Genomic DNA, 16,116 nt, shown 5'->3' on the forward strand with positions numbered 1-16,116 from the left:
CACAGACCATGTAAAGGATTTAGCCATAATGCTGAGTGCCTAACGTGCTCTCCACAAGCCTGCCCTCTTAATTTTTAAAAAACAAAGGGATGCTGCCAGAGTATCACCACAGCAGTTTGTAAAACAACACTTAAAGGCAAATTAATGTCACTCTCCAAACCGGCATCCATAAACACAACTGACATGTGCTCCATGTTATCAAGGCACTTGTAAACAAAAACATACGCAAGCTTTAAGTATCACACTTTCAAAAAGCAGCTTAGGAAGATGAGGAAGAGGGACTTTTAACTCGCCCTCATTGTCTGGAAGAGAAGACAGGGAGAGAGAGAGAGAAAAAAAACCTTTCCATGCAAAGTGTTTTCAGCGTAAAGCATTAACATAATTTTTTCGACTTGGGTTCTCACAGGACCCCCTGATGAAGGCTCTACCCGTAATTTTAATTGCATGGACTGCATTCTTAATTAAAAACTGTACAAATGGATTTTATGCCATGCCAAATTAAATCTAAATTCATTAGATATAAACCCTTTTTAAAAATTGATGCAAATATGTGAATTTTTTAAAAGTTCGAACTTAGTCTCCATTTTAGATGAGCTTGCCATTATAAAAGGGGGAGGGGGGAATGCATGTCTTTTTGTGAATGAATTATCTAGTCTGTATAAAATATTCAGCAAACCTTATACTTCATGTTCTTTATTTGGCGTGTCCTTTGCATCATGATGTATTTTTCTCTTTAGTGACAGGAAGCTTAAATATTTATATAGTGTCACATGATGGTCAAGGACCAATTAAGTTATTTATATGCTTTGGAAAATGAAAGTACTTTTTAATGTACCATAATGTGGTACATGCAATCACACAAATTCTTTAATTATAAACAAAACTTTGTTGCAGGATGATCAGAGAGCAGTCACGGATGAAATGACACTGACATGCACAAAACTGACTTGAGCCATATATCCTTGTTTTTTCACGTATGTGAGTGTGTGTGGCAAGCAGGAAAAGGGGGTGCAAAAGAGTGTGTATTTTTTTTCAGTTAGCTCCCACTGTTTTGAGTGGAGTTCACGCTCACGTCTGTGCGACACAGACCGGCCCAACCCAGCCCCTTGCTTGCACATACAGCCCCCTTTCTCATTACTCTCATTAACGGTGCATTTTTTACGGCCCGGATCGGGGGAGGCCAGTTGCTCGGTTGCCGCGCTCGGAAAATGTCTGGTCACCAGAGGCCTGAGATTTATTGATGGTTCTTGCTCTACTGTACAGTGCCGGGGCTGCTAGGCGAGCGTAATGGATGGAGCAGATGTTTGACACGGCAGCACCTCTTCATAACTCCACTCTTCAGGAAGGCCTTTTTACAGGGGCTGCCTCGCAGTAGTTCCCATTCCACACAGGAAGCGAAGGTCATTGTGAAACATGAGGCCTGGGCTAAGAGGCTGAACTCATGTGTGCTGCAGCTGGGCCCACTCTCGCTCAGCTCTCATGGAAAAGTCATATTTTATCTCTCGCTCTCTCCTCTCTTGCTGTGTCTATCTCTTCCATTTGCACTGTTTGTCTCTCACTGTCTGCTGGTGTTTTTCAGTCACACTCAAGAACAGACACACACACACATATACACACATAAATACATAAACATAACACATACTACATAATGCATACTCACACAAAAAGTGACGTGTCCATCGTATTGTTTGCCCTTTCCTAATGATACCATATATAGCGTGACATTTATAGAGATAAACAAAAATAGTCCAGTTCAGTCAAGATTTAATTAAAGTAATACTTCATTATTTGTTGATCTGGCCACTATTACTGCCTTTCCTTGACCAAACCTTTCCCTTTACAAAGAGACCGAATAATTTATTAATGCTGGACTCAAGGGTATGTGGGGGAAAAAAAGAAGGCATGGCGGGGGGTGGGGGGGTGCAAAATTGTCTTCACTTTATCAGAGAGAGTGAGAGGCTGGTGTTGGCTGGCTCAGTGTGTGAAAAGGAACAGTGGGTGTTTCTGTCTCCCTCTCCTCACTTCTCCGGTCGCTCACCATCGGACGAGGAGGAGCAGCAGACAGATCTGGGTCTGTGCTCGGCACCTGAGGCACCCCGGTGTCAGGAGACCGCGCCGGAGCGCCGTTCATTTGTGCAACATCTGTACCACACAGACAAAATTATTAATAACCCCCGCATGCTGATCTGCCACGGCATTTTGATGAAGTGGAGGCCCACCACTCCCCATGATTTAGGCCAGCAGGCAGGCCCACCTCGCTGCGCCCAGCGGAGGGGAGAGAGAGAGCCAGGCTGTGCACCATTTTTCCCCCCTCTCTCCCTGACCACCGTCGCTCATGCAAATGCTGAGCTTGTCATTTCAGGTCCTCAACACCTTACTCAGACAAACTAAGCTTTTTTTTTTATTCTGAATGCCATTCTGTTGACCTGCCTTTGTTAGTCATTAATCATTTGTTTCAGAAATGTACATTTATTTGCTAAAGTGATCAACAGAAAATCAATTATCTCCTTGATAAATTTACCAATAAAACAAAAATAAACTTGAAAATTGACTAAGTTTTATTTATGCGTCATCCTCAATTCTATCCATACACACCGTAAAAGCCCTGTTGTATCTGAGAAGCACTCTTGGGGCATTTGATGTGAATAACAATGCCAATTATTATCACTCTATGATGAAGTGGAGCAAGGTAATAAATAGCTTGGCTCTGATTGGTTAGCTTGCTGGAGACCCCAAATGATTAGATGTTGGTCCCAGCGGGAGCCAGACAGACGGCAGTTTGGTGAACAGCCCTCGGGAACAGCTTTGCTTTTGTAAAGGCAAAACAACTTTGTGCCAGGATATACCCCAAGGGGTTATTTTGTAGGTATTAGAGAGCAGAGTAGAAAGGGGAACTTGGATACGGTAACGTAGCTTTATAATATTACCTTCTGACACCAAACTGTAAACACCTCGACTTTGGCTCATTGTTCCCAAGTGTTCGGGAGTGATGTTGGAGCAGTTAACCTGTGGTAATGATAGATGTTCAGTGCAGTAATTCTTGGATCATGGAAAACAGCAAATAGTGCAGTCAATCAGTGAACCTCATTCTGCACTTGATGTCAATCCTTTTTCCATGTGTCACTTTCACTGCCTCTGTTCCTCTCTCATACAGTCAAATCCAAACACTTGCATCTCTCCACTGGAGCTACGAACTACAAGAACAAGAAGCCAAAGTCCTACTCACTTCAACAAAAATAATCCAATAGTAAACAAATGACAGTACATAGATGATGATCCAGTGTGAGCCTGTAAATCATCACAAGTTCTGCCTCAAGTTCCCCCGGTGTGTACTTCCTGATGATTGCATAATGGATCAAAGGTGTGATGGATCGCAAAAATCATCAAGGCAACGCAATTAACACATGCCGCTATTCAAAATGTCTGCATCTGTGCCTCGACAAGTCAGTGCAAAACCAATGCTCATCTTCCATATTCTCTTATTATCAGAGTACTGAGTAACTGCCTTGAAAACATACACAGCAAAATGACTCATTGCATGTGACTGAATGAGTATTCTATGTTTTAGTTGGGCCCTTGCTTTATTTCCATTTACTTGTGATTCAGTTTCAAATCATACCCTTCATGGACCCAAGGCCTCCAAGTCTGACAACAAATCCAATCTGTGATTTTTGACACAGAACATATGCAATGGTGCAGGGCTGCTAAGCACACCACTTTGAATTTAAATGGGTCTACATTAATTAGAAGCTTGGCTCGCTCTCTATGCATCTGTGTACGTATGTGATGGATGCACACAATCTGCATGTCGGCTGAAATCACTCAATCCAACAAACGCAGACCCTGCTAATTGAAGGCAGTGTTTTCTCTTCCCCCTGCATTCCTTGTGCTTCGTCACTTTATCGGGGTCTGTTCGCCGCATACACCGCAGCCATTAGGCAGGAGGAGAGTCAGCGCATTGCACAGTTGCACAATAAATACTTCATTTTGCTTTGACTGTAATCTGCTCAGAGCGCATGATTAGTGTGCTCACTGGGCAAATGAATCGCGGGCGGGATCACATGAGTGAGAAAACAGACACTTTCAGGAGGGGCGGGCATGTGGGTGTTGGAGGCATTACTTGACTAAGAGACATCAACACTCTGGTGTGCAGGGCTGATTGTATTTCAGCAGAATGTGTTTCTCCTTTTTTTTTCTTTTTTGCCTTGCTTGGATGTCTTGGGCTTTATAGGACTTAATTTTTTTGCACATGTCACTGCTGCATGGTAGATTTGAGATGGCAGACAAAGTACGTCCAAAAACTGATGAGGACCCCGTTTCAGGTGTTAGACGCAAAGGTTACGAGTGGTAATTGAATTTATATCCACATCTGGTGCACGTGTGCTCATCTATCGTCTTTCGATTTCAATATCAATTTCAGATAGCACGTCCACTTAATTGGCTGATGTTCTGCCCAGCTGGTCCGTGCCTGAGAATTTTATGTGTACATATGTGGCCATTACATGCAAATCTGTGAGAACTTTAATATTCCTGTAGCTTGCTGGGTTTCCTGTCAAACAGATATTTGCTGACCTACAGTTGTCAGTTTTATTCACTAGAAGGTGCTCGCTAACCTTAACATTTAACTGCATCCATAGGATAGCACTCCATTATTAGCACATACTTGAAAGCAAAGCATTTTTTCATTCGTAATGACTATGCATCTTGAACCACTGCCAAAGCCCATCAACATATCTGAGCAGGTCTGTGATATCGAGTATGGTCTGTTCAAAAAAACCCTTGCATTTAAATACTCTATTGGAAGTCCATCTGGAAATGTTGCTTGCTGAGAGCAGCACACAGGCAGGTTCCCATGAACCATAATGACTTGATGTAAGTCCTGCCAAACACGAGGCTTCTGCTTTTAAAAATCTGGAATGCTCTGCAATGCTAGCATGGCTAATTGCAAATACTATGAAGTGTTCTGTACGACGGAAAAAAAGGTTAAATATAGTGAGTTTACCAGACACAGAGCATTCTGTTTTTTCCATTCTAAAACAGAAACATGATACTGAAGTCTACTGTCTGGAACTTCATAGCAACTGTAACAGGGGGAATCAGACACTGTGTTCCAGTACACAGTATCTGCCCATGACAGATCTGTTGGTAATCTCTACTGTTGACAGTAAGCTGTGATAATATCTGTATGCCAATGTGCATCCATGTTGTTTTCTTATGCTCGTCCTTCCAGCTGTCCATCACTGTGTTGGCTGAAATACATCACAGCAGACCCACCACCTCCATTGCATTATTTGTCAAGCAATCATTAATATGCCATTTAAATGTTAAAGAATCGAGGTTACTTTCATGTTACCTCTATTGACATTCATATATTGCTGCCAGACAAATGATACCATGGGGTCCAGCATGTGAAAATATGTTACTACTCTGCAAAAAGCAACAATATGGGGGCCTTTATAGATTCCAGTTGTTAATGTGGAACTACCATGTTGATTTTGCACATGCAACAACTTTCTCCTCACGGTCGTGTCGACAACCTGGTCCTTAGAGCTTTGTGTCAGGTCAGAGTGTTGCACAATTGCACATGGAGTGCATTGAAACAGACCAGTGCACACATGCATGCATCAATCAATTTTTCAATATATTGGGAAGTGTCCGTTTAGGAAACATGATGCATATTGGCAGTGGAAAGGTGGTGAGATGACTAATGCAATAAAAAGGAACATTCTGTAGATAAATCTCTTCTTAATGTAGTGTTAACAGTCTGTGGAGCTCTCTCCACTGGCATTTGATTATTTATTTGCGACGCAAATGCACTAAACCTGCTGCGCTACTTTAATTGAAAATATAAATGTTGTTTTAACTTGTACTGCATGTAAGCAAACATCATTAGCTTCTTGAACTTGTTCAGTGAAGTGAATCTACAGCACTAATTAAAGACCTTCTTTTTAACCCTGTGTGGTCTGATAACATATTTCCGGGGAAAGGGGTGGGGTGTGAGGGGATGGGTGGCAACTTATCATTTGCTTGTCAGGGGAGGCAAATTGAACTTGTGGTAGGGCACCGCGATGGGTCAACAGGCACAATTCTTTCGCCATCACCCACTTTTGAGAATCCAGTGGACGTGGTGAGGGCCACTGTCAATCAAGCAGCATGGCGATCATTACAGGTTTGCAGTGAAGCAGAAAAACGGCGTAATAAACAGGTCCTGCCGCCTCCGTCAGGTCATTCATCCGCCGTGGCGAGGGCTGGCTCCTTCTGGCCTCGCTGTGCATTAAATCCCCATCCAGCTGCTTGACCCTATTACAGCAGCATGATGGGCTCTCCTGTCACCGCCAACCGCCGCAACAGTCGGCCGCACTGAATCACTCTTCCCGACAGGTAAGCCCCGGGATCATTTATTTTTGTATCTCGCCACGGTTGGCTGACAGAAGTCAAGGGGTGTCTTTAACATGCCAAAAAAAGTGCCGAAAGCCACCGACTGGAGGCTGGGATCTTTAGATCGGCCTTGATCTGCCAGGGCTTAGTGGCAGGGCAGCGGCTATGAAATCCTGGCGTGACGATCTCTTGCTAGCGACGGCTGTCGCGGTCGTGTTTAGGAAGTTGTTCTTTGACTTCCTCAGTTCCGAAAGTGACATAATTTTATTGTGCTCCCAGTGTGTAGACGAAATAAGTTTTACTTCATTTAACATACTCTCGAGTGTGAAGTTGACATGGCTTACAGCCATCAAAATGTGTCTGGGGGAATCAGATTCACAGCTGATCACACTGGAGATGGCGACAACACGCTTGGCACAAAGGATACCGGTGAAATGAAACCACAATAAGAAGGGTTCAACTAGTGCCTGGATGAAAAATGTCTATACTCGATACATAATGTATTCTTCCTTTGCATGTGAATGAACACATACATTATGAATACACACACATTCACACAAATATGCACACACACACACACACACACACACACACACACGTGCACACACACACACACACACACACACACACACACACACACACACACACTCATATTCACACATTCATACACACACACACACACACACGAAGACACCCACACATATGTGTGTATGTACTGTATATGTAGCAGCACACTCCTTTTTTATCTAAAATTTACCTTTGGTCTTGCTGCTGCCTTTGAGGAAAAAGAAGAAACAGGTTTGTTGCTGTGGAACAAGCATAATAAGGCTGCTGCTATTGGCAGACTCTGACTCTACAAAGGCCTCAAATCTAAATGTGATGCAGTATACATGCTTCCCAGTACAAACAGGGCCACAGAAAAGCACGGCTATGTTTGATCCTGTCTTCCAGGTGCTGGTAGGTCCTCTTTCATCTCGGTGGAGCCCCCCCAAATTGTCCCCTTTTTCCTCAGAAGGTACAGCCATACATCAATCGTCTGAGGCTGCTGACATGATTTGGTAGGGGTGGGGGAGGCTTGCTTTTTTTTTTTTACCAAGTCACCCAAAAAGAAATGGTAAGACAAACAATTGACTGTATACAAGAAGCCTTGCTTTGGCAAAAAAAGCAATTCCTTTCAACCCACTGACCTCTTGGTTTACAACCTTGTGCTGTTTTCAGACTCGGTCATTGACTTGGTCAAGTGCAGCGCAAGTGATGCATGCAACAAACTGTGTGCAATGCTCCGTAAATCAAATACCTATAGTGGTCGTCCAATCAATATGATTTCGCAAATAAATCTCTACATTCAATATGTGAGTAATGTACAGCGCTTACATTGATTAAGGAAAGAGCCCTGTTCACCTAAATGAACAACAAACAAACAGCAGAAGTTGTCATGGGGGGATGTGAAATCAATAGCTCCATGCTTGCAACAGGGTTAATCAATGGATTACAACCTTTCACCTGAATATCTTACAGGTCAGTCTCATGTACTAGAGTTTGGAAACAATAAACTACAGTACATGCATCACATTTACAAGTCTGAGCTACTGCACGAGCACAGCTAACAGACATAACCACCATATGCTACAGAAATGCAAATACTGATACATCGAAAAGGTTACTACTGCCTTTAAAACACCAGTAAGGCTAAGACTGCTTGAGGTTCTTTGTTTCAAAGACATTACAGAATATCCGAGTGGCCTTTACACTCTTCCAAGTTAAAAACAAATGACTTCCAAGTCACCCTGTTCCCTGCCATTTAAACTTGCCTCCACCATTTCTCCTGTTAAGGCCCTCAGAATCCAATCAATGTGTCAGTTAAATTGCTCTTCATCTGTTGAGATTAAGTGTGCGACTATTACCTTCGATTTAGCCCGAGTCTAGAATGCTGGCACATTTCCGTGGAGCCATTAGTAACACCTGGGATCTTTCACATTAGTTTAAGATCTGGCATCATAAATTTCTGCACATTAATGATTATTCTGACTTCTTGGGATAAATGGCTCAATGTTTTTGATAATGAAAATATACACTCTGCAGCGGGCCTTTCTTAAATTCACATTACCTTTGTAATGTACTTCATGGTTGATCATATCAGACGATGTCATAACTTTTACCAGGAGGGTCTTATTAATTCAGAATGTATTTCAGAGTTATTCCATTACTCAGTCTTAAAACTTAGGGTATAATGGGATTTTTGCTCTTTGTGCTAGCTTTCACAAAATTATTTCCTGCAGTCAGAGACTAGACTGAGTGGACTTCCTGAAACTAAGTGGGTATATTTCTTATGCGTTTCCCATTATATTTATGGTTCAGGAGTACTATGTATTTTGCATGATTGTTTTTATTATGAACTGTAAATATGTCAGGTCTTTTTTGGTTCTCTGATTTGCATAGATTGAACCGTGTCACAACTGACTTAATGAATAACATTACATGTAACCAAAGCAAGTTTATTGTGACTTGTAGCTTGTAAATTACATGTGTCAATCATACTGGAGTACAGAGCAGTTTGTATTTATGTGAATACACAGCAGTGCACTATATGTTTAAAGTTTTTTGCATTACAGCCGTCAAGTCATAGGCAAGAAAAACCTTTTGGCAAAAGGCTTGTGATTGGCAGCCTTTGTTCAGCAGGGAATCCAATATTTTCCCGAGTTTTATGTGACTCATATCATGAAAATTGATTGGTCCAGAAAAAAATGTGACACAAGTTAATCGAGATCTTAAATAAGAGGTGTAATTCACGTGGCATGCTCAAAATTGTCATTCTCAGCATTTTTACGACGGTGCCAGCCATAACGACTTCAAAGAAAATGTCAGTGGCAGCAAATGACATGCCACTGAATAACGTGGTTATGGCGGGGAAGACATTTAAACTCTTCTCTACTAGCAGGGTGTACTTCTGCTGAACATACATTTTCTCCCAGCGAGCTGATGGGTGAAGAGTCCCTGGCTCCTGTCCTCTGTCACCATTCATCGTTCCTGGAGAAGTACAGCAGCTCGCTGGTAATTATTACATTCCACACTGATGGCTCATCAGCGAGATCCTCTTAAATTAGCGGCCCATTCGCCGGGTGCACCCAGAGAAGACGTGTCATTTATAATGTGTGCGAACGTGCGCGCGGCTCTCAAAGAGAGTGTGCCAATGACAAGGCTCACTCCGGAAAAGGTAGGGAACGGAGAGAGGGCGCCAGCCAGAGAGAGAAGTCCTATTTACAGTGAGTGATTCAGAGCTCTGTGGAAGCGTGCCATATGGGCCTCACCTGCTCAACAGCAAAGCTTCAACTGGAAAGTTCTGCACTTATGACTGTAACCTGAAGAGCATTGCATCAGCCTACATCTTAAATATATTGTGCTTGGCATATCTATTCTAGCCAAATATTCCAACATGACTTAACTTTTAGCACACATAAGAGCGATAGGGGTTGTGGCCTCACAATGGGGTATGCTATATTGTCCTGGGTTTACATCACATGCACTTCTGCGGGAAACAAATAAAGAGCAAAATACATCTTAACCTATCTTCTGTTGCATAGCAGTTCTGGAAAAGTTGTGTTTGTTTTGACCTCAGAGAGTTGAGTCACTTGGGGTTAAACAACTCACTATGCTGGTTATCATGGTTTAATATGGTAATTAGTCATAAATTGTTATACTTCACTGACACAATAATCACAACAATAAGCTAAGTTGCTCAACGATTAAGTTCTCTATTAAATACTCCTTTTCTACTTGAAAACTTTTCCTCTCTAAATGCTAATCTTTTGTGTGAATCTGTGCCTAATCTAGTACAACTAATTAATGTGTTAGAGCAGATGAAATGTTACCTAAGCTGGGACCCACCTCCACCCCAACACACACACACATACACATACACACCGCATGTGTACAATTACTGTAGACGTGGTAAATAAATCAATATTCCCAATCCAACTGTAAAAAACAATCAAGGAAAACAGTGATTCCCAGGAAAATAACACCAAATAATATTTATTAACTGCTTTGAAATCAACTGCGGGGACCGCAATGCAGCAAGTGTTTTGAGCAGGCACGCAAGCAAAGCGAAAGCAGCAAACATGACGGCTGATGACAGATGCCAATAATTGTGTTAGTCTACACTGCAGAGTAATTGAATGAATTAATGGGAAACAAACCTCTAAGACAGGCATGCGGCCTGTGTCAACCTTGTGATTGAAAGATATTGTTGAAGTACTGCATCCAAATGAGAGGATTTCAAAAGCAACGGACACTTCAGAATCCGTGTTGAGGGGCCCTGTTCTCCTTTAGAGGGGGGTGCGTGTGAGGATGTCCCTTATTGGTTTTATGGAGCATTCGGAAGCTCATTACATTGTACCTCAGACTACCGTCTTAATTGTGTTACATTTTGAATCGCCTTTGTTGTCGTCTTGTGTCATTGGCTTAGCTACAGTATGTCTGGAGTGGCTCAGTCCAGTGATTAGCAATGATGTCGTAAAAAGGTGCTTGGACACTTGCTAATGCTGAAGGAAAAGCTGCTAATTAAGGTCCGCTCTTGCACATCATAAACCCCCACCACCACCATCATCGTCGGCGGCAAAGTTGTGAACAGTGCTGGGCAGCTGTGGAGAGGAGTGAGACGCCTCAGTGTGTGTGTGTGTGTGTGTGTGTGTGTGTGTGTGTGTGTGTGTGTGTGTGCGTGTGTGCGTGTGTGAGTGTGTGTGTGTGTGTGTGCATGTGAGAGGGGGATATTCGAATTGGATTTCTGTAATGGCTGCCTCGGATGTGAAGGTTATGGTAGACTTCATTCACAGCAGACACTAGGCGTTTAGCATATTGAGAGGGAAATGAGATCCCATCACTCTGCGATGAGGCCCTACCCCCATCAGGTACACCCCAGTCAGCTCTCACACCAGACAAGGCAGGCCCGGCTGCTAGTTGGACAGATACAAAATATATAACAAACATCGCATGATGGGGATGTCAATGAGCCAGCAACACATACACTGGGCACATACACAGACACGTTGTTTGTTAAAGTGTGTTGACAAATTTGTGCTTGAATGTAAATATGTCAGCGATGCCATGGCTGGTTGAGTGTCACTGTCCCGCAAGACAGTAAACATTGAACGACCAGCGCCAATAGCTCAGTGCAGGACTTATTAGGACACAGATTCACTACATTTCCACTTGGAAATGCACCCTGCCTGCTTTCATCAATGGTCTAGAAAAACAACCTGAATGTCCTGGATGGCCAGACGTCTCCTGGTCCACCCTTTCTCTGCCAGCTGGGACGTGTGAGTCTGGGCTTAAACGCAGTATTAGCAGGTTGCCCACACAGAATTATGTTAAACACGGCGTCCACTGGAAATCAATATTCAGTGTAAGTAACTGGCCCGCCAGTAATTTAATGAAGCTAAATTGCATTACATGGAGGTAAGGTGGTGCGGGACCAGTCTGTCTCCAGCACTCTATTACCCAGTGGCAGTGTGGCAGAGAAATGGGACTTACCCGGCTCATTGGAGGGGTGGCCACTCTCTCTCCCTCTCTCTCTCTCCCTCCCTTTTTCTCTGTGTTGTCATTTACTCTCGTACTATCACTGCTTGCCTCATGCACATGCATCTACTTTTGAGTGATGTCCTCTCTTCATCTATTTTCACTTAAATGTTTGTGGTAGTTTACTGATCAAAGGAAATTAAATGTATGCACAAACATGGGCGGGGGCATGGCATCCTTTGGGCACATTCAAAAACTAAATTGGAACTGCAAATGGATTTTCATTATTCAGTGAAGTCGTGAAATATTAAAATGGCAAAGTTTTGTGAAAAGAAGTGAAGTTCCCTCATGGGGAGTGCTTTTTATTTATTAACATTTTTATATAGTCACAAGTATTTCTTTTTTTCAATACAAACCACTGTTTGTTGAATAGAGCAGGTAAAATAGCCACAGGGCATGGTGTGGTAGGTAAATACAAATTAATAAATTGTTTCCAACAATCTCTATAATAGCCTTTAAGCCAGAAGGTGTATAACAGTATTTTTGTTTATTAATTAAAAAACATATACTGCTAAATTTGCATAATAAATTCTACCTTCTCTCTCTCTCTCACTTCCTATTCTCCCCTCTCTATACCCCATTCATCTCTGAATGAATCATTGAACTGGTGTGGCTAGCTGTGGCCCTGGTGGGCCCTTAACCCAGCCGTGTCAGAGGGACCACCGGCAAGGAAACCCCTCCACCCTCTCTCTCCTCTCTGGGGCTGGAGGTGCCATCCACTCTGACAGACTCTATGTGCATGAAGTGCAGAGGCACCATATGCCTTCCTCCTCGGCAACACATTTGACCTAAGGCTCTTCTCCGAGGAGAGTATGGATATTTACCCATATCTACCCCCTCCTGGTGCAAAATCCCCCTATGATACCCTCCGTGGTGCTGCCAGTGCCTAGGGCAGGGAGCCTCACTAATTCGTCCTGTGAGGTAGGGGCGCTGGGTCTGTTTGGAGTGTCACGAGCATCACATGAGGCCACTGTCATGGTAATTGGTGTGGGAGCATGCAAGGGAGGTGGGGGTGGGGGGTGGGGCAGTGCCGTGGTCCAGCCCCATGTTTTTTTGCTAGAATGCTGCAATTTCCTTCCCTTTCCTCATCTCCACTCAACAGCTAAGGTCTTTTAGGCAGTAAGACTCTGTCGGCGAGATTTTCCCTTAAAATCACCCTGCACCGCACTTTCATGCTTTTCCCTCCCTGTTCTGAGAGAGCTGTTTGAGGGCTGCTGTTGACGGCTGAAGTGGCCTGTCTGGGCGGCGAGGTGCGCGTGACGTTGGCCTGGCGCGGTGCGCTCGCCTCCCCAGCACCACTCCGGGGCTCCGGGTGAGCTCCCCGCCCGCTGAATGACGCGCTGTCGGCAGCGAAAGTGCAGAGCCGTCGCTTGAGAAGGAGCAGCTGAATTCACGAGTCGCCTCAGTAATTCAAACCAGCTATGACCTCATCAGAGCAGGGCTCCCCCTGCCCCCCTACCCCTCCCTGCCCACCCACCCCCACCATACCCTGTTCAACCCCCTGTCCCCCAACCTCTCACAAAACTCCCACCCACCCCCACCATACCCCCTCAACCCCTTGTCCCCTACCCACCCCTACCCACCCCCACCATACCCCCCTCAACCCCCACCCATCCCACCATACCCCCCTCAACCCCCACGCACCCACACCAGTCCAAGCTCCACTTCCCCACACCCGCACCGTAGCGCAAGTGACTGTTATGATTCGAAACAGGATTTACAGCTGTGCAGCCGCAAAACAACTCACCACAACCACCCCAGGTCCCCCGAAATAATAATGCTTGTTAGCCATAAAATAGGGAAAAGGGTGGAAGGGGAAAAAACCCCCGAAACAAACCCTCTGATTGATGTCATACAAGTCTCTGAAACTACTTTACACTCGGAGAGAAATGTTAATGTATGCCTTTCCCTCTCCAGCAGGCGGACGCATGGTGTGGTTAAATGCTTCACCGTATGTATTTATATAGTGGATGACCTTTTTAGAATAAATCAGTCATACACATGCTGATTATAGACCCATAAATGGTATCAAATTCATTGGCGAATTATGAAGCACATATTTTACGAAAACTCCACTGTGGAGAAAGTTTTTTTTTTCTACTCTTTTTCCCTCGAAAAGCACCATGTTTTTGGTGTTTATTTTGCTTCCTCCATAACATCTTAGCTGGAAAAAATGTCAAAGTAAAGGCACTTTTTTCCTTTCCTCTTTTCTCTCTCTCTCTCTCCTTTTTAAATTGTAGGTTTCTCTGCCCAAAGCAACTAATGAATCAACTGACTTAAGTGGGCCGAGGCGTTCACCCCATTTACAGTTCCGGCAGACTGTGACTAGGTCAGAGCCTTCTCTCCCTTACTGGGGCTTCTCTACACCTCTACAGCCTACAGGAGGGAAAAAACACGCACACAACAGACCGACGCTGTATCACACAAGCAGGCCTTTGGCTGGGTGTTATGAATGCAAAGACATGAGCACCATTAGAGTGAGGCTGGCACACAGTGAGTTTACCTACAGGCAATTTAAAATCTCTCCATTTGGATGCGTTTCTAAAAGACCCGAGGCCGGCTTACCTCATTTTTTCCTTTCTCTGGAGTAGATCGCATTGAAGTACATAGTCATGCTGGTAAGGACCTTTTTGTCTAGACATGGAAAGAAAAACATAAACCATGTTTGGCATGACAAAGAGTCAGGATGATCTTTTAACAAGACACTGTTAATGACATTTTAAATGGCAGAACAAGCAAGCATAAAAGATCACATTAACAGAATGATTATGGCTTAATGCAACAAAAAATATCGTTATAGTTAGGGGTTACTTCAGTTTGATAAGAGACCACATACTTTCTATTTTAAATTGCAAGGTTAAAACAGCGTTGTTGGAGACAATAGCAGTTAATCACTCTTTTGTTCCAGGAAATTGGCAGAACATTCATTATGGCTATTTTAACTTCAGTCAGATTTGTGGTTAATTTGGGCAGTGGTTAACCTACTTTTGAAAAATTACCCTGTTTCCGTGCTGTGGCCTTACACAAACTAAGAAAGCAAGGATACAGGCTCCAGGAACTCACAGAAATAGAGGATGCCACTCGTCACTCTCACACCTACAGAGGTGACCTGAGATACTCCAGTAAAAGTTTAGCCCTAGCTTCACCTCAAGCATTGATTATTCATCTTTTATTCTTTATTTATTTTGTATGTACAAAACACAAATCAGTCTGAACTGGACCCATGCAGGTCAATAGCCCTATTCCAAAGGAAATGCATGAATAAACTGATGTAAAACAGTATGGATTGGCAACAGGATGTTTTCCCTCGAAGAATCCCTGCGTTAGACAGGGGGGGCCGCTGCGTATGCTGGCTAATCAGCCCCCGACTCACCTGCCAGTTAAAGTCGCCTCCATCAGTGTTAATTGTCGACCTGCTCTGAGGATAAGGATTGCCATCACCTCTCATCCAGGCAGGCAACGATGGGTGGAGAAGGCCCCTCCCTGGAGAGAGAGAGAGAGAGAGAGAGATAGAGTGAGTGAGAGAGAGAGAGAGTGTGTGTGTGTGTGAAAGAGAGAGAGAGAGAGGTGTGTCCTTGTGTTTGTTTGTGTGCACACTGTGTGTGTGTGTGTGTGTGTGTGTGTGTGTGGTGTGTGTGGGTGGGTGGGGTTGGGGGGCTCCGTAATTTGGCCTAGGTGCTGATTTTATCCCCCACTCCTTGGGGTGTGCCAGATGCCAGGAGGAGTGCCCAGCTGCCACAGGCCTTCCCACGGAGTGCGGTGGGTAGTTGGGAGAGGACGGCGCGCTCCCGCGGGGTAGAGCACCGGCTGAGGGGGGAGAGCCGAGAGAGACCGAGGGGGAGGGCAGAAGATGACTGTGTAATATCAGCCCAGGGCCTGAGAGCATTCGGAAAAGCCGTCCCTATTACTGCCTGTAAAAGATGCAAATTTGGTGAAATAATCAGCTGTAGGGCCCCAGGCTGTTTTTCAAGTGCCCCCCTCTCCTCTCCTCTCTACGTCCGCCTCTCTCTCTCTCTCTCCCTCTCTCGTGCTTGCCTCTGAGCCGAAATAGTAAGGGAGGTATTAGTGTAAGGAGCGTAGAGAGGCAAAGTTCACTTTGCTCAGAGGCTGCCCCTAACCAAACTCAACCAATCGCTGCTGAGAGCCTCTCGGTACTTGAGAGCC

The 16,116-nt window shown here is 44.2% G+C and overlaps 1 long non-coding RNA gene across 5 annotated transcripts in view; it reads right to left on the reverse strand.

Moving 5' to 3' along the window:
• LOC134070391 (uncharacterized) overlaps positions 1–16,116 on the reverse strand; it is a 193,804-nt gene that overhangs the window by 49,411 nt on the left and 128,277 nt on the right. For 3 of the 5 annotated variants that reach the window (XR_009936927.1, XR_009936925.1, XR_009936924.1), the window contains 2 exons: positions 15,326–15,431; positions 14,518–14,586 (listed from right to left, as the gene is read on the reverse strand). This is a non-coding gene — a long non-coding RNA (uncharacterized LOC134070391). Of the gene's footprint in view, positions 1–14,517; positions 14,587–15,325; positions 15,436–16,116 lie in introns of all 5 variants that reach the window. The other 2 variants (XR_009936926.1, XR_009936928.1) reach the window with 1 other exon arrangement.

Source organism: Sardina pilchardus, chromosome 22 (assembly GCF_963854185.1).
Source record: "Sardina pilchardus chromosome 22, fSarPil1.1, whole genome shotgun sequence".
Taxonomy (NCBI): domain Eukaryota; kingdom Metazoa; phylum Chordata; class Actinopteri; order Clupeiformes; family Clupeidae; genus Sardina; species Sardina pilchardus.